Raw genomic sequence first — 19,938 nt, 5'->3', positions numbered from 1 at the left:
AATGTACTGTATTTAAGGGAGGAAACATTTCAAGTGCTCTTGACCCTGTTTCAGAAATACTCATGCACTGTGAAATTAAAGTAGCTAACTCAAAGCCCTCTCTTTTCTTAAAATCCAAGCTCTTGAAAACACCCCCTCCTCCAAAGCAAAAACAAAAACAAAAGCTTTGAATCCTGGTCCTAATCATTTTTTATGTTGAACAGGATCCAAATGCACATATTTATAATGGATAAAATTCAACTTGCTTGACTGAGGCTGGATAACTATAATATTCTTTTGGGAGAGGTTCAAGACTGGGACTCGAACTCAGTACTGACCCTTTTGCCCACCTGCTAGCACTGGACCAACTGAGCCACTCCTCCAATGATCTAAACCAATAGGTTTGATAACAATTTACTATCATATACCGGACTTCTATTCTGTCAGAGAACATGTTTCAGAACAGTGGTTCTGTTTGGCATTGAGACTTGCCACATTTGAATCCTACAATTTGGGACATGTGATGTAGCTTCTCCAGGTCTCCATTTCATCACCTGTAAAATGATGATAGTAATAGTTCTGGATCTTTTCCATTTTTCCTGGCCATTCTCCACCCTGCCCTGTGTCTCACATAGCTGATTCTTAGACATCAGCCCTTTTGGCCCCCTTGGTTTGGAACTCAGGGAGGCCTTTGCAGCAGAAGGGCCACTACTGCCCTCATAAGCAGTAGGTCTCCACCCACTTTCTCCCTCCCTATCGGAATGTCAGAAGTGACAGGTTTCCTTTACCTGTGACCACAACACCTGTCAAGTAGCTAACAAAGGCAGCAGCTTCCACTGGCTCTGCTCTCTCCTCTTACCACTTCTGGCCCGGGATGCTAACAGTTTCCTGTTCTTGTTAGTTCCAGATTCATTTGTGTTTTGAGAATATTACCGTCATCCTATCCACATTTCTGAAAGCAGTCTCATTAAAATCACTTCAGCTAATCCTTTGACTTAGGCTTTCTGCCTCTGCCAAAGCCTGAACAAAGCTTATGTTATTATCCACACGAGTCAATAAGGAAGAATTACTCAAGAGAGTATATGCTACCATATGTGAAAATACATTGCCAGCAATTGACATACTTTCTGCCCACAGGGAACGTCTTATATTCAGGGTTGGAAAAAGCGGGCATTGTAGCAGTCTTTTAAGATCCTGGCCAAACTTAGAAACTTCACTCTGTCTTTTCTATAATAAGGGTAAATATCCTGCCCCAGCCCTTCAGCTCTTCAAAATAGGCTTCAAGTTCACCTCCACCTCCCATTAATCAAGACTTCTCCCTTGTTTATATGATCCCATCTTCCTTGGTGTGAGACCAGAGACAAGGAAAGAGGAGAGTCTTAGCAGCAAGACTGACTGACACAAATGATTTTATAGGATATAAACACCCGTGTTATAGGATAACAGCACCCAGGTTGGCTGGGACTGAGGTGCCATGATTAGGTGGCTAGCTTGGCAGCTAGGGTCTGAGGGTGTTTAGGAGTCTCATCCTTGGTTATAGCGGAGCCCGTTGCTGACGCAAGAACACTTCTTCACTATTCTGATTTGCCATTCTCTTTGTCATGAGCAGGAATTAGCTCTGTATGCCATAGTTTTCCCACTAAGTGTTCTCTGTCCACAGTGTTCCTTTTCCTATGCCTGCCAGTGGCCTTGGAAAAGTGGTTAACTTAGAATTTGATAGAGGGAAATGAATAAATATTATATTAATAAGATGGGAAAAAATCCCCGAGACTCCTGGTTTCTGTGAGAATGACAGAGAAGATGAGATTTATGACAATGACAGGAACGGTGCACACTGTCATAAGCATTCACATATAAACTGAGTAGGGATCTGGGGCTGGCCCTATGGCATCTCTCTACTTTGTTTAATACTCTATATATAGTCACAATCTCAAAATTGTTACTAATTTTTTAACAACGGTGTCTTTCAGGCATTTTTTTCTTCTCTACTTGGCTCCCTAAATTATGCTGCATTTTATTTTTCAAATCCCTGATGAAATTACAACTCACCATTTCGCTTTGTACGAACATGGCTTCATCATCATCTATCTAAAAGAAAATGAGAGTCGTAAAAAGATAGCATCTGGCATTAAGACCATATTATTCAATTAACAAATATCTGCCAAAGAGCCTGGGTATGTTAGGAGATGTGCCAGTACCTCTTTGAACTCAAACGTCTTGCTCTGCAGCTCCAGGATGAGCTGATGAGCATGTGACAGGACTCAGTCTGACCTTGCTGTGAACTCTTCAGTCAGATCTGTGGTATCTGAGTCTTGGGGGAAAAGATGAGTTTCATATTTCATCATAGAACTGTGACTTGAACTTGACAGTGAATCATATAAATTCAACCAGATGAACAGGAAGCTAAAATCCTCCAGTGCAGAATTCACATTGGAGAAACACTATACCAAGTTTGGCCTGGCTTAAGGGACTGTATTTTATCCTTGTAGGTTCCAAAGTCTGCATAATGGAAAATATAAAGAAGCACTCAGCACCACCACCTCCTCGAGATAATAGTTTACACCCAATGGTAGCTTACACCCAATAGGGTGCTTTTACCTTTGGAGAATGAAGGAGTAAAAACACCACAGATTTGGCCATTTAAGGAGAAAAGAGTCTGCCAGACATCACAGGAGGCTGGACTGCTTCCCATGGGTCCTGATGGTGGCCCACTGATAGGCAAGTCCTATGGACATACTTCTTGCTTAAGGAAAGATGTCTGCCTCCCAGACAACAGGCAGCAAAGGCATCCTCCTTATCCTTCAGGTGAGTCAGGAAAGGTTTGGTTCTTTTTCCTTCTGTGAGTCACATGTTTCTCTGGGATATAAACTGGGTAAATGGAGCAGAATATAAGAACCTCACTTCTGTGGGAAGATACAGGCTTTACTTTGTGCAACCCATCATGTCAGTGCAGTTCTCTGTGAGTATTAACATACACACACATGCACACACAGAACCAATACTCCCATCTTTACACTAGCTAGCGCTGTCTCTAAGGTACAGTGCAGAGAATGAGGGCAGATGAGCAGGGCAGGGAGTAAGGACTTGATAACGAAGGTAGGTCCCTAGTTGTACAAATAGTTCTAAATATAAAAAGGCTACTATTCATGCTTGTTATTTACAAGTTCTCCTGTGTTATTTTCCCTAGAAGCTTTGAACCATCCAAGGTCACTGATTAATAGAGTTGGATTTAGGCTGGAAGAATGAACAAAAGAAGAACATGATTTTTTTTTTCAAATTCACATTATCAGGGCTAAAACCAGTAGGTGACATCTTTTTTCTTCTCAGAATCCCTTTGATGTTCTCATACAACTGAATAAAAACAAGGAGAGAAAATAGAGGCAGAGGGGATATGTTCTAAGCTGTAAACCTTCTGGAATGCTCTTTGCATATGGGTAGGCAGGAGATATGCCTAAGCAAGCTCATGTTATTGCACAAGGGGACTTGGGCGAGTAGACCCCAAGCCCAGATGCAAGTCATGGAGCATTAACCACAGACAGACAAGGTGGAGAAATTTCTTGACTCAAAGGTCATGATGAGTCAAAGAGGTAGTCCTATCAACATAGAGAAGGCCGGCTGATGTTTACTTCTAACATATTCAAGCTTTGGTTGTTTCTGTCATTTATAGAAGAGCTGGGAGGCACTACCACCGAGCTATCTGATAGTAGGATGTACAGAACAGATTTGCTGAAGGGAAGTTGAGCAGGCAAGCCTATGTTTATTATTGAAAATACTAATTTGTCACTATGGGTTCATTCTTATCATAAAGACCAGAGTTCTCCACCTTGAGCCAAAGGTGATGAATGCCAAGTCTATGTTGCCAGTAGGAAGTAATTGCTCTTGACCTCCTGATCGTTTTGGAGTTCTTTATTTGCTTCACGTACATAACTTCTTCTCCTATCCCTTTCCCTCTGTGGGAAAGTAGGTAGTATAAAAGAGTACAAGTTAGAGTTCTTTCATCTGGAAGATGAGAATGAATGACATGTACCATGTCATCTCTTCCTCATCTTCTTTATCCATCAACTCTTATTACTATGATCTCCATCTTATCCAACCTCTCCCTGACTATCTTTTCTTTTATACTCTCTACCTTTCTTACAGCTGGCATTATTTTTATCATTCTCTGTGTAGATGTTGTTGACTAAGCTGAAATAAAAGTGTCATGAATATATATATTTCATTTTTTCACAACAGACTCAAATGGTTTCGCCACAATCTTCCTTTTCTTACATCCTGGGATTCATTCGTTGTCCTGCCCTGCTGTTTCTAAAGTCTGGTATTTGAGTTTTTAGCATCAAGGCTCTAATTCCAGTTTATTTCTCCCTCATAATAATCATTCCATTAAAGCACTTGGCAACAGAAACAATAAGCACCATATAAATAGAAACGAAGGTGAAGTTATTATAACTAGAAAGTCTGTAGAAGACTTTACATGTAAGGGCCAACAAGTTGGCCTTTAAAGACAGGTAGAATCCTTTGAGGCTACAAGAAGAAGAAAATTATTTTAGGTAGGAAAAAAATGATGTGAATGGAAGGAGCTAGAAATGAATAAGATGTAAGAAGCAGACAGGAAGTACGCTGTTACAAATAAAGCAGGGAAAGACGGAGACTAGAGCAATTCATGATGGCTCTTTTTCACCCTTTAGTGACTGAATGTCCACTTGCAATTTTATCTTTGAATTAACACACTTTTGAAATATGAGGGGGTCTCCTTGTGATATTTTCATACATATACAGAGTATATTTTAAACAAATTACCACTTTCACTATAATTCCATGTGGGGGTGATCTTGATGGCCATTTCAAGGTTTTGATTTTCAGCTTTGCCTTGGTCAAGGTAATTTTTTTTTGGTCAGTCATGGGTCTTGAACTCTGGGCCTGGGTGCTGTCCCTCAGCTCTTTATATCAAGGCTAGCGCTCTACCACCTGAGCAACAGTGCCACTTCCAGTTTTTCTGGTGGTTAATTGGAGATAAGAGTCTCAGGGACTTTCCTGCCTGGGCTGGCTTTGAACAGCCATCCTCAGATCTCAGCCTCCTGAGGATTACAGGCATGAGCCATGGGCACCTGGCTGGTCAAGGTAATTTTAAATACAAGTATCAGAAAATCATTTCATCTACTGTAAGCCAAAGAGAGTGAGTTAACTTAAAGTGATCTGGAGAAACACAGGAAATAATGGGTAGCTGGATCTCCCCAAAACCTGCAACCAGGAATACTGTAAAAATGTTTTCCTAGTCTTGATCCCTCCATACCATACCAGGTCAAACACTTTCTCATCTCGATTTCTCTCTACATAGCTGTCACATCACTTCCTCTCTGCAAATAGATTTTACTGTTCCTCATGGCAAGATAATCTACTTTACAGTTCATACTTTCATATCTCTTCAGTTCAAATGATCAGCATCTTTGGTTTCTCTCAAATAACAGTTCCATTTTTAAAGGAAATAAGAAAAACAGTTTATTCTGAGCCAAATAGTAGTGATCATGGCCCAGGAACACAACTTCAAGTTAGTATTAATGACATGTTCCAGCACAGAAGAGGTTATATAAGCTTGTGTAGTCACAGAACAAAAGAAAGTCATATATCAATATACTGAGCAATTACATTGATGAGACCATCCCACAGGCAAGCCACAGCATGGCAGGGAAATGTCTTCTAGAAGATTCAGATGTTATCTTGCCCCATTCTCAGCTTTAGGGTTGGTAGAAGCTAAAGATGAAGAAGATCAAGCTTCATGACACATTCCAGATAAAGGGGGTGATAATAAGTGGCTATGAAAAGGGATGAGATTACTTTGGCTCTTGATTTATAACTTTCCATCTCTCCCCAAGGATGATGTTCTAGTCAGTCCAGATCAAATACTCCATAGCCTCTTACATATAAAAGTGGCTTCTTCAGAGAATTTCAGATCACACTTCCAATACCAAGTTTCCATGAAACAAAAGTATCTGAATATTTATTCTTAGTACAGTTATAGAAGTGATGTAACTGAACACACATGGTGTCTGAGGATAGCTCTTTCCTCTTTCAGAGGAAAGCATATAGGACTTCAAGTTGGCTAGATGAACTACCAAACACTTTAAGATTACTCAAAGTGCTTTGGAACGGGGAGAGGAGATAATGAAGGGAAGCTTCAACAAGAAGTATTATGGGTTAGAAGGGAAAATCTTGGAAGCAAGAAGATCAAAGAGCACCTATTTGAATCTAAGCATTGAAAGCTGAGATGTGACTGTGGTTAACCTGACCACTAGTCCCTGGAAAAAAATACCCTTGGTGCAACAAAAATAACTTCTACTTTTTCATGAGAGAAATATTTTTTAAATCATTGTTCAAGACCAAGCCTGAGCTCTTTGATGTCCTATGCTGGTTTGTATTGGTGGTTGCTCTCTCTTTAACCAGTGGCTGCCCAACTTCCTGCTTTGAAGTTTGAACTTGGATAGCCTAAATTAATAGGGGGAACTCATAAAATTAGGTAGGTTCCATGCTGTCCTAATTTAACTACCACATAGAGCATTGTAAAATCTCATTTCCTGAAGCTTGGCAAAATTTTGCTTGTTCATCTGTTTTTCATTAATTTGATTGGTTAACTGAGGTCATAGATGTTGGCCTAATACCACGCCTCAGACCATGAGCTTCTGTCCCTTGACCAAAACCATATCCTTGGACTTTTTATCCCCAAGTCCAGCTATGGGAAGGTTTGGAAAACCTTCTTTGGAAAGCCCTATCTTGATGTGTGAGATGAACTACTACTTCTTGTGTTTATGACAATATCACTCAGGATGACCTTCTCTGGTGTTCTGGCCTTCAAGTGTTTGATGCCCTATATCCTGTCCTCAGACTTGTTTTCACACAGAAAAGAAAAATATTGCAACCATACTTTTTTGTGTTGTGAACAATTCTGTTAGAATGTTTACTGTGTGGTTTTATGGCCATGTTTTCTCTTGCTAGTCAGGTTGCAAATGTGTATTCCTGAAAGCCAGAGGAATAAGAGAAGGATGATTGCTCCATGCAAACTCATGGCTGATATTAAGAAAGTAACTTGAAATCTAATTTGTGCCATATAAATGATGGGTTGCTAATTGGGACATTCTTTATGTTGGCTAACACAGTTATGTATCAAAATCACTCAGAAGCTATTTGTACACTGGAGATAACTTATTAAAGGGGTTATAAAGAGCTTTCTAGGTTCTTGGGGGTTCCTTTCTTGTCTTGTGTGCATCAAAACAAAGAGGAATTTTCTTCTGTTGCTTTTCCATCAGGCCATCCAAAAACTTAAAAATCTAATATGTGCAATGAAAAATTCATCTATTTTAAATCTCCTACAAGTTTCTATTTTTTAACAACTTGATTTATTTTTTGAACAAGGCATGGCTTTCCTTCCAAGACATAAGCGTTATTTTGGTTTTGTTTTATTTGAAGATCTAACAGCACTGTATGAGTAAGTGTCACAGAAAGAGTGCTTTTATTTTGCTCCAATTTCTATTTAATATTATAAATTATTTGTAAAGTAAGCTTACTGTGGTCATGGTCACTTATTGTATATTAATCTTCCTGTTCCCACTGGGCTTGGCTAGGTGAGTGCTATGCTAGTTTAATTGTTTGCCTATTTGTTTTAATCCACATCAACTGATTGCAACTTTGGACTTCTGTTTGGGCATTTGCCTCTAGTAAGCATAGAGTAAAGGGATATAGGGAATTATCTTTATAATTATTTAAGCCAAGATTGCAAGGATCATTGGTAGTGGTCTGCCAATAGTGATACATGTGACCTTAAGGGGAGAGGCCAGACCCATAGAGACCTGCTAGCCAAGACATAGGTTTAAACAATCAGGGAAATTTCCTTAAGAAAAGCCAAATAAAAAAGGAAACCTTGAATATTACCATTAGGTGTTTTCATGATGAGTAAATGACAATACCAAGAGGGAAATTTTACCAAAAGTTAACTCAGACAGAGGCTCCATATGAATGTAAATTGTGTATAATCCTGAAAATTAAATATAGCCAACCAAGAGTAGAAAGGGGTTCATGTGCAATTAGAGAGATGGAAAGAGATGGATATAATTAGAATATATCATATGCATATAAACATGTTCCAATGAAACTCACCACTCTGTATAGTTAATATATACTAACAAAAATTTTCAGCTGAACTCCAAAGTAGAGTCTCTAAATTAGATGCAGATATGCCTTTGGGTTAATCTTGGCATCATGATTCCCAAATTCTAAATTCTCCATTTGTTCCTAAAAAATATCAGCTTTCTAATATAGAGAGAGAAAGGAAGAGAGAGATGATATATATGTCATATATATAATATATATAACACTACATTTTTACATTTATTAGAAAATTATGGGATCAAAGACCATTTTCATATGGCACCTGTTGATTTCAGCCTTCAATGTTGAGCCAGCTTCCTCCTTCATAGGACAACCTTCCAACTTAGAGAACATATTCCTTCCTCCTCAGAGAGAACCTCAAGGCCAAGCCCCTTCAAAACCACCAGTCTTCACTCTTAGATTTATATCTGGGTGTCTTCATGAAGAATGAAACACAATAATAATACAAGGGACTAAGTTTTACTGAAAGTTTACTCAGATGACTTTTGAGGTCACATATCTGTCAATTACATCCGTCTACCTTTGGGGAGGGGGAAGGAGTGGTACAAGAGTTTGAACCTCACTTTTGGCAGGCAGACACTCTACTACTTGAGCCACAACCCCATTACTCCTCTCATTTTTTTTTGGTCGGTCGTGGGGCTTGAACTCTGGGCCTGGGCGCTGTCCCTCAGCTCTTCAGCTCAAGGCAGCGTTCTACCACTTGAGCTACAGCGGCACTTCCGGTTTTCTGGTGGTTTATTGGAGATAGGAGTCTCACGGTCTCTCCTGCCCGGGCTGGCTTTGAACCGCGATCCTCAGATCTCAGCCTCCTGAGTAGCTAGGATTACAAGCGTGAGCCACCAGCGCCCGGCTTCCTCTCATTTTTAAGCAAAGAAATTGAGTATCAGTTGGAGAAGTACAATGATAGGGCTAGATTCTGTGCTACTCACAGCAAACACAAAATAAATGGAGACAGTTTTATCCTAAGAAAATACGTGGCTCATCAGAGAAAGTAGACAAAGGAGTCCATACATCACATCACATGAATAAGTGCAACAACTGAAACTTGCAGCTCATAGACAAAGAGTTATGGACTCTCTTTCTAGGTTCATGACAACTTCCTGAAGAAAGCAAGAACTATAGTCAGTTTTAGAAGACAAATCCAAACGGTCCAAGCAGAGAAAGGAATAGTGTATTCTGGAGAGAGGCAGCAAAGTGGTCACGGAGGAAACTAGTACTGAAGTCAAGGAGAATCCTCAAGGCCTACTTTGCCTTACTAAAAGATTCAAAACTCACCTAGTAGAGAACAGGACACATGATCGAATCCACATTTTCAGAGCTGATGCTCACCCACATTCACTGCTACTTTGCCCAGTCCACCTACCCCGGTCCTCCTCCTAGTTGACTACTCTATGCCTGATATGGTGCTGTGAGTCAATATGTCATTGGACATATGGGCCTTTTTCCCCACAATTTAAACATGTCCAGACCAATATACCCTCATGCTAGACCTTACTCCTTCACAAGACACTAAAAGATCAGATTTCATGAATGATGTATTTCACTTCACCTTTAGTTAGTCTTCCTGAGTCGTATAGACTAGCCTCTTTTCTGTTATATGCTGCTTCACTTCAGAAGATGTGTTTCTTAGTGACATAGTCTACAGTTTTCAGCTAGTTAGTAAATGTCATGAGTTTAAAATCATAGCAGTGATATGACTGATAACTAAAAAACTAACTGAAAAATGCCCTCAAAAGATTTACCCTGACTTAAATGGCTAGGTCAAGATGACTTCATGGGATATTTCACTTCTAATTTCTAGATTGCAGGCTAAATTCATGAAGATTATGCTAGGCAGTTACTGACTCAGCCATACACTCAAATTACTGTCTTTTTGATTTTTATAATGGAGTGGAGAGGTGAGTCACATTTTATTGCAGAAAATTTGTATCTGGTAGAGAGCTTCAATCCATCTTGCCATGAAAACACTAAGTGTCAAGAAAAAAGTTCTAAGGAATCCCCAGTAGAGAGACATAATATTGGAGATAAAATCCCTTTCATAGCCTAGTACGATACATGCCCTAAAATGCTTTTAACGTATGTATGAATGACTTAAAAGGCAAAAGTTATTTCAAAATATAAAATATATTACCAGCCAACCTAATGTTTCTTTTCTTTCAAACTGGAACACTGTGTTGCTTAAATTTTATATTAAATCTCTTTGCTGTGAACAAATGAATAAAATTACTTCTCCGTTCTGAAGTTTGGTCTAAGCCAATTAATGAAAATAAAAAAGATAAGTCAGTGGAAAGCCTGAGATACTCTACATTCTATAATTCATATTATACTCCACACATATCCACTCAAGAAGGAACTTGAGCAATAACTTTAAAAATATAAGATTCCCTACTTACATAGATCTGTACATTCCAGAAGGTCTCCAGAAGAGTCATTCCAGTGATAAAGGCTTGCAGGCATAGTAAATTTCCTCCATGCAAACCATACCTTACAACTCTTCACAGTTCTAGAAGTCTTTCAGTACTCCTTCAGATTCTTTTTGCCTCACAAATAAGGGAGGCTTGTGGGCTGATGATTTGTGTTTAATATCTCCCTCCTAACACCTTTTGAGTTGGTCTTAGTAACTTTAGGGCTACCAATGTCCCTTTTAACCAAGAAGGATGAATTCCAGCTCAAAATATTGTGAACAGCATAAGCAGTAATGGAGAGAGAACTGGGGCTAATTACAAGGAACCTCTGTCATGTTTACAAAAGTAACTGAGAATTCTGAATACCAAGTCTTGGGCCCACATGTCCTAGATGTGTTTTATATGGATCTTTAAACTGTTCCTTAGCAAACTTTTCAAAGAAAAAAATAGGGATCATATTCAAGAGAGGTAGTCATAAAACTAAGTAGTAGGCATTTTCCTTTTTAAGCACATAGCTCACCTCAATTAAGTGTGATAGACATGAGAAAAATTAGACTGTTGTTGGGGGCAGGGAAGTAAACATGATTCGGTTGGGGGGAAAAAAAGGAGAATGGCTAAGCAAAAAAATCACAAATGTGAATGGAAATGTGTTTGGAATTATTACAAAGGAAACTGAAGACACATGAGCCGGCTCTTCCACCAGATTATGTAGGCAAGAAACTAAAAACAAAAATAAGAGTATGTAGAAGAGTAAGGGAAAGAACGTACAGAGGCAAGAAAATAATTATAGTATTACTAACAATAAATGGTTTAATTCATACATAATGCCTTTTTTTTAAAGAGTAGGCTGTTGTTCCATGGGAATTCTAAGAACGCCCACTGTAGTCTCTTGCATTTTTGTGTAGGCAAATCAACAGACCAAAGATCCAAGACATTATCCACTGAAATGTGACTGCCAGCAAATTGCGGGGTGACGGTACCTTCTGACACCAGACTGGGCTCCTGCAGTGACATGTATAGCACACAGGGGAGCTCCAGGTGCAAAGAGAATTGAACATTACACATCTACTTCCTAGACAGCCTCTGTGTGATCTACAATGGTTCGTCAGAATTCTGGTTCTACTCTGCATACAGCACCTCTGTAGTGCAATGGGTAAGACCTTACTGACTTTAAAACATAAATATGAAGGCTCCTCCTGAGGGACTGTGCCTCTGAATTCCAGCTATGCTTCCACTAAATGTCCTTGTGTCTCCCTCTGATTGATTTTTGTCCAGAAGCCCAGATGCAGGTCTGCTTTAGGGGAGGATTATGTATGGATTCTCCAAAGAGAGGTCTGATACACAGATGGGCTTGGGGATTAGGAGGCTCAGTGTTTATAAACATGGAAGAAATTTGAGCTAAATTTTTTTATACATAAACGAAGCTGAAAGTTAAGAACTTGCTTTTACATGGTCAGACATAGTATTTTACCTTCTACTTCTGCATACAACAACAACAACAACAAAGAAATATCTTAAAGGGGCTGAGGGGGGAGCCTAAATAAGCTAATAATTACTATTGATTAGATAAGAAGAGGGGAAAAATAGCAGCCTTGTTTAGCCTTTTCAAATTACAGGACATGGTTTTAGTATAATTTTGATATATACTGACTCAGCACCATGTGATCATGTTGTTATGTATAACTATAAAGTGCAATTACAGTCAAATAGAACGTTTGGACAAGACTTGGTGGTAATCTCTTTAGGATAATTTCAACCATTTGTTGCCTAGACAACAAATCATGAATACTAACACCATTTACATCCTCCATCCTACCAAAGGGCTCCAATTCTAGAAATCCTGAGTCAGGAAAAAAGCCTCTTTTAGGTGTAAATCAACAACCTCTCATCCACTCACAAAACTGAGTCTCCACAGGACTCTAAGAACCCTTGGTGTCCAAACCCTTAAACCCTGCAGACAGGAATGCAATTTGATGCAACAGTTCTGGGAGCCACAGGACAAGTATCTCTCAATATGTCACCTCTTTCCCTCAGAAGACTTGCTTCTGGAAAATTCCTCTGAAGCAGTCATGGATGATGGCAAAAATTTAGTTCTGGGCCTGTTCATTACTTTAAGTAAGAAGAAATGAGAATTTCTGTAAATATAAAATCACACAGGCGACTGCAATGTTATACATGTTATTAAATCGTGTAGGAGATTTGATGTGATATAGTAATAGAGTACATAATGAAATAGGCTCGTGTTCTCAAATCACTAAATGAAAAGAAAAACAACTCTATGAGACTGCAGAAAACATACTTATGGATAGTAGCATACACTTCTAACCCCAGCACTTAGTTGTCTGAGACAGGAAGATTGCAAGTTCAAGGTTAGCCTGACCTACATAGAGAAATCATGTCTCAAAAGTAAAACTAAGTGAAAGTCTTGTTTTCTTTTCTTTATGATGTATATATGTGCATTAAGATGTTAATCACTAAGTACGTCAATAAAATCCCTTTGTATAATATAATTCATGATAAAATTATTAGTAATGATGATTTGGGGAAAGTAGGACAATGGATAATTAAATTTCTCTGTTCATAAGTAATAAAATCTATTATTCTCAACAAATATTGTTAATAAGTGAAAATTACATTTTCTAGTGGAAATGAATTAAAAATAGATTGGCAGAAGAAAATACAAAAATTGAGTCTTGATTGTTGCATATGGAATCTATATTCTAACAATACCCTATTAATTAAATGGGATAAATAGCTTTGGGAAATAGGATCCCAAATAAAAGAGTAGGAATACATTGCTGGGATCACTCCATATCTGCTTGGCATTTGGCATAAGGCATCAAGTCCCTATTTCTCTGGCATCAACTAAGATAAACCTCCTTGACCAGGGAAGGAGAGTTCTTACTTTTCCTTGCTGCAGAGTGGAATCTCTGTAGCCTACATGCAAAGGGCAATTAAGTTCTCTAGGTCATAAACCCTTGTTGTATCAGCCTACCCCTAGGTGTTTGGGGGAGAATTAAATCTAGTCATAGCCTGACCTGTCCAGGTCATGTACCCAAAGTTAATACTCTAGTCCCTGTTGCTAATCTGCTAAAATATCAAAGAGAACCGGTTGTGAATTTGTATGACTGGAAAAAATGGATCTGTAAGTTCCCATCTTCATACCATTGAGACTTCCCATGTAGCCTGAGCAGAACATCAGTGAAACAAACACACGCCTTTCTGAGCAGCATGTCTGTGTGTATAGTCATCTAGCAATAGCCTCCTAAATCCATTCAGCCTTTAATTGTAGGCAAGTTTGCTCTAGACCTTGAGAAAGCATATCAATAAATTCAAACTCAGAACTTGTGAAAGTAAAAAGAGCTGGGTTCTGGAAATCGCAATTCAGCAAACATAGATCTATATCTATAGATCAATAGATCTCTCTCTTTCTCTCTCTCTACATATATATATATATATTCATATATATATATATATATGAATATATATAGAATTATTCTAAAGAGGGCTGGGAAGGTGGCTCGGTGGTAGAGTGCTTACCTTGCATGCCTGAGGCCCTGGGTTCGATTCCTCAGCACCACATAAGCAAAAAGAAAAAACCCAGAAGTGGCACTGTGGCTCAAGTGATAGAGCGCTAGCCTTGAGCTGAAGAGCTGAGCGACAGCGCCCAGGCCGAGTTCAGGTCAAATGACCCGACCCCCCCCCAAAAAAAAGAATTATTCTAAAGAAATTACCACCAAGACTTGTCCAAACATTCCATTTGACTGTAATTGCACTTTATAGTTATACATAACAACATGATCACATGGTGTTATATATATATATATATATATATATATATATATATATCACTCTATAGATATATAGATTTAAATCAGTGTCTCAGGGCTAAGTACAATGGTACATCCCTGTAATCACAGCTGTATGGGAGGTGGAGGTAAGAGGATTGTGATCTAAAGCCAGCTCTGGACAATAAGTGAGAGACTGAAAAATAAACTGAAAAAGAAGTGCTGAGGGCATAGCTCAGATTTTAGAGTGCTTGCCTAGCAAGTACAAGGCCCAGGACATAAACCCTAATACTGTCAGAAAATAAATAAATAAATCAGATCCCAAAGAAATCAGGCAAGGTAGAACTTACATGAGGCAAACTTGATTTATTATAAAGCAGCAAAATTTACATGGGAAAACTCTGCTGAAGTTGACGAAAGATGTGTGTGATATGGATATGTAATCTGTTTAAGTAAAAGTATATTGTGTATATTCTTTATTCTTTTTGTTTAAGATGGCACAATCTAGGGGTAACAATGACCAAGGTTCACATTCTTAGGCAGCTGAAGATGTGCATGATCTAACTCTAATTCCAACCTTAACTTTAACCCTAACTCCTACCCTAACCTAAGTCCCACCTCTAGTCCCAACCCCAACCCTAACCTTAACCCTAACCAGTATGCTTTAATGACTTCTTGACTCCTTTTTGAAAATTTATTTCAATATTGTTTCCATCATAATTCTTTCTTTTATTTCTATAAGAAGCAATGTGAATGGAACAAAGATAATAAGTATTCAACTAAAAAAAAACATATCTTGTAAACATTTCCCAGGAACAAATTCTGTATTATCTCGCTGTAACAATGGTCACATTATTCCATGGTTATCCCTTAGAATGGCCAACTGTGGGTATTATACACATTGGTTAGAAAAGAGTTAGACTTTCCATTATTTAGCAACATGTTATCAAAGGTAAGGATTATCTTGGATAATTCCCTTGGCAAAACAAATTAGAAATGTGTTACCAAGATTGACAGGTAATTAGGGTTCACTCAAAAGTGATAATGGGGTTAACACTTTCTCTTCCTTAAATTTAAATATCTCAGAAAAACCCACAAAAGGACTGTAATGGGAGGTGGGTGTTGGGGAGCTTGGCCTGCAAATGTGATTTCAGTTTTTCACTGATGCTCTGATAACCTAGGACATACCTAATTTAATTGCTCTGTGCCTTAGATTCCTCTATTGTAAACAAAGACAGCAATACTCACAGGGTGGCTGGGAAAATAAAATAACTTTAAAAACTCTGTATATTAATTGTTTGTCTTTGTGCCAGTACTGAGGCCTGAGAACTCAGGACCCCGTGCTCTCGTTTAGCTGTTTTGCTCAAGGTTGGTGCTTTGTCACTTGACCCACAGTTCCACTTCTTACAAACTCTTAAAGCTTACTGTAAATACTATTGGCAATTAGGTTAAGTAAGAGCAATTGGGATATGTCACAAAGGGAAATGGCCTAGCACTAAATGTGTATCCTGGTTGTTTTAGAAGGAAACAGTTTTCTTTCCTGTATCTAGGTTCCCAGTGTGCATAAGTACAAAATGTTTCTTTAAAAGGGAAAATATTTTCCTGTTTAGCCAAAGGTATATGGCAGTCTGTGAATAAGTCCCCCACCCAAAAAATCTCTCCCTACTAAGCAACATTGTAAACCAGGAAAGACATTGCCTGCCCATAGTTGTAACTCATCTATTTCAAGTAATGTTAGATGCTTTAATTGCATTGCAATATGAGATTCCAGACATGGTGCTGAAATATGATTTAACTTAATATTTTATCTGATTTTCACAAGTATCTCTGAGAAATACACTCAGACTAACACACAAATTACCAGGTCATTTATGGTTCTCAGAAGTAGTATTAAAGGAAGGTGCTTTGTGCTGTTGTCAACAGTTTGAAACCTGGCAGGGCAATAATTAAATCTTCCATGATGAAATCTGACACATGGAAAGAAGAGAATCTAGTGAACTCCATGTTAACACTCTAGTACTCTAAAGACAATGAAAAACCATTTGGTTGTGCACTTTCAAGTCAAGGGAATCTGCTCTGAAAGAAAATGAGAAGGTTTCTATGAAGAAAACCTCAGAAGCCATTGCTCTAAAGGAAAATAACTCTTTTGTTTACTGTATTGATATATCCACAACTAGATTTAAGAAGCTTTTTTAATGACTGTGTTGTAAAGGATGGGCACTGGTAGCTTAGCTGTAATCTTAGCTACTCAGGTAGCTGAGTGTTGATGATCCAGAGCCAGCCCAGGCAAAAATGTCTGAGAGACACATCTCCAATTAGCCAGCAAAAAGCTAGATGTGGAGGTATGGCTCAAGTAGTAGAGTTTCAGCTTTGGACAAAAGAGCCAAGCAATAGTATAAGGCCATGAGTTGAAGCCCTAGTACAAACATACATACCAAAAAAAGATTAGTAGGAAAATCACATGTGACAACAATATGGTAAGATTTTTCAGGCCCTAAGTGTGGTCAAGTAGAATAATTTGGGAACCTCTGAATCAGATTCCTTCCCTGAAAATTTGGAGTTATTTCTTTTTTTGAACTCCACATACGTTAAGTGGGATCAGCAAGTCAAATGTGTTTTGGTAAACTGTAAATACAAGGTTTATAAAGTAGATGCAGAAGGAAGAAAATCCCATACCTGCTGGCTGAAATGGCATTCTACAAAAGAACCAAAGCAAAGAATCCAAAGAGATCTGAGCCAGAGTGGATAATCCAGAAATATCTGTATGTGTGTACATATGTGTTTTCCTGAGAAATTTTCTTAAGACTTACAGAAATTCAACCCTCCGTGAAAAACACACTTCTGCATTAAGGAACTGAGAAGCAGGATTATATGAGTAAAAGCAATTTAAATTCTTCTAAAGGCAAACAGTACATGTACAACTTAGTGTTCTCAGTAATAAATATCACATGGACACACTGTGGAACTCTAATTTTATGTAATATCCTGTCCTAAAGAGCAAAACAGAAGCCAGAAAAAAACGTATTAAACTTGAGCCACACTTGCAGTTCATCAATAATACCAATGTAGAGAGAACTCTTAAAATCCCCATATCTGTTAGTGACTTGGCTGGACAGTGAGCTGTGAAGATTCCACAGAGCTGACAGCGACAATTTTTCACGGTGTCATATTTATTATTTATTATTTGACACTTAGAAATTCTCATGGTATGTCAGATCCTGTTTATCACACCCCTGGAAAGAATGTTGGTACAAAATTACACAGGGGATTTTTTTTTTTTTATACAATGGAGCCGGAAATGAGGGAACTTCTCAAAAAATATAGGTCTGGAATCAGGTACTAAAGGAAAGGCACACGCTGCAAAAGACAAAAGGTCAGATCGTTCAAGAGATTCAGTGGTTCAAGGCGTACTAACTCCCTGTCGGTTTCCCTGTTGAAGACAGGGCATTGATCAAAACAAAGTCTTCATTCTCATACTTTTACATTCTATTAGAGAAACTGGAATAAGAAGTCTGGGTGGGGGGAATAAATCAATTAATAAACAAGTGAAATGCAGCTGGCAGAAAAGTGCTACAAGTCACTGGAATACAAACCAAAGGAGGCTTTGTTGGTGCTGAGAACTGAGGATGAAAATGAAGAAGACTCAAGAGATGCTGCTCCTATAGGGCAGATGAAACAGCAAATACAATGCCCTGAGGATGGAAATGTGGCCCAAGACAGAAGATAATGCTGGCTAAAGTCCTGTGAACAAGGAAGGAATGGGTGGTGGGAGATGAGCCTGTTAAGGTAGTTAGTGAACAAATTTCTGAGCATGACTGCAAGCCATTGGAAAGTCTAAGGTAGTAAACTGATTTATGGTACTCGAAGATTACTTTGGCAATGAGTGCAGAGAAGAGGGGGAGACTAGTTGGGCGATTACTGCAGTAGCCAGAGTAGGAGGGAAGTGGTGTGGAGGAGGGGGAGGGTAGAGAGGGGGGATTCCTTAGGGGCCATCACACACCCATGGACATCTGCTCTGTAAAGCAGATACTAACCCATTAGCCTAGTATTACTCTGTTTACTGGCTACTGATCTCTGACCCAAAGCCAACTCCACAGGAATACCCAGCCTTTTCCTGACACTTTCCCAGAAACTGCGTATGTTGGCAATGTGTATCTGGAAGAGGCTCGCTGAAGATTGCCCAGAGAAGGCACTTATGAGAATAATGGACAACGTGCAGCTATAGTTTGAACATTTCTCCAGAATGGACAATTCTAGAACAACAACAAACCAGGAGGTGGAGTACAGTAGGACCTCAAGGCTGGAGATCCACAGTATGAGGTCCTGAGGTGAATATGGGGTGAATAGATATGCAATAGAACACATAAGAAAAATGTACAATATTCGAAGTAGGAGAGGAAAGCACGAACGATGGCAGGTGGCCAGAAAAAGCCAATCAATAAGTAAATGAGAAAACTGAAATTAACAGACATACCATAGCACTGACGTTGCTCAGTAGCAGAGTGATGGTAGAGTATGCATGCAGCCTTGGGGTTTAATTCTGAGCACTACCCCCTATTACTCACCAATGAAGCTAACACTAGTATTCTCTTTCATGTTTTTTTCTTTTGTCATTAACTTCAGTTGATTTGTACTGGCTCAGAGTAAGTTGGAAAGATAACCATAGTAAAAAAAAAACAGATACTATAGTAAAATTCACCTGGTAATATTCTAGAACTCTCATTCATTTCTGTATTTTGAGTACAAAATGTCTTAACAAAGACATTCTACCATACGCTGGAATGTTGTTTGCTTGGCAACAAAGCACAAGGAAAGATATCTTTTGAATCAGAAAGGGAATTGTAAGTATTATGGGTAATAGTTGTTACATGTTTGGCTCCTGCTAGACACTTGATAAATATCAGAATTAGAATTCAAGGTTCGGGGAAACACTGTTTTCTCATATGAGCTAAAAAGCATAAGGTGTGGGGAGGTAGAGAATGTGTTTTCTGTCACTTCAGGTTGTATGAAATATGATAAATACAAGTGTTCACACAGAAGAGGGGCTGGGTGAGGCTTAACTCCAGGTCTTCCCTGCTTCCCTATTGTTGAAACTTCTAAGAGCATCACTCAGAAAGGCTTCAAGGCTCATCACGTCACTATTTCTCTCTCTCTCTCTCTCTTTCTCTCTCTCTCTCTCTCTCACCTTCGCCTTTGAGGTTATAGATGGAAAGTATTACAACTAGGGAAATGACTAAAATATTTTTCCACAATCATAAAATTATATCAATATAAAAGTTCCAATCAGCTTCAAAGCTCATCCAGGGTAGTAAGCCTGGACTTATTTGCATTTAAAACATAAACGAAGATGGTTCTTTAACTTCTTATTGCATCTAGGAATGAAAAATTCCAGCTTGTCACTGATTGCTTACAAAAATTGGAAGCCACTTTGTTGATGTAGTCAGGATTCATATAAAATAGCCCATCTTGACCCTCATTCCTTTCTTTGCTCCAGGTTGGGTTTTAATTAAAAGTTTCATTCTTGAGGTTTCTTATCCACAAGAAGACTTACCAGAGATTTGTTTCTGTCTTGGCAAAACTGAGGTCAGGTCCTCAACACACCTGTCTGA

This window comes from Dipodomys ordii, unplaced genomic scaffold (assembly GCF_000151885.1).
Source record: "Dipodomys ordii isolate 6190 unplaced genomic scaffold, Dord_2.0 Scaffold41, whole genome shotgun sequence".
NCBI lineage: Eukaryota > Metazoa > Chordata > Mammalia > Rodentia > Heteromyidae > Dipodomys > Dipodomys ordii.
This window is presented reverse-complemented; position numbering follows the sequence as displayed.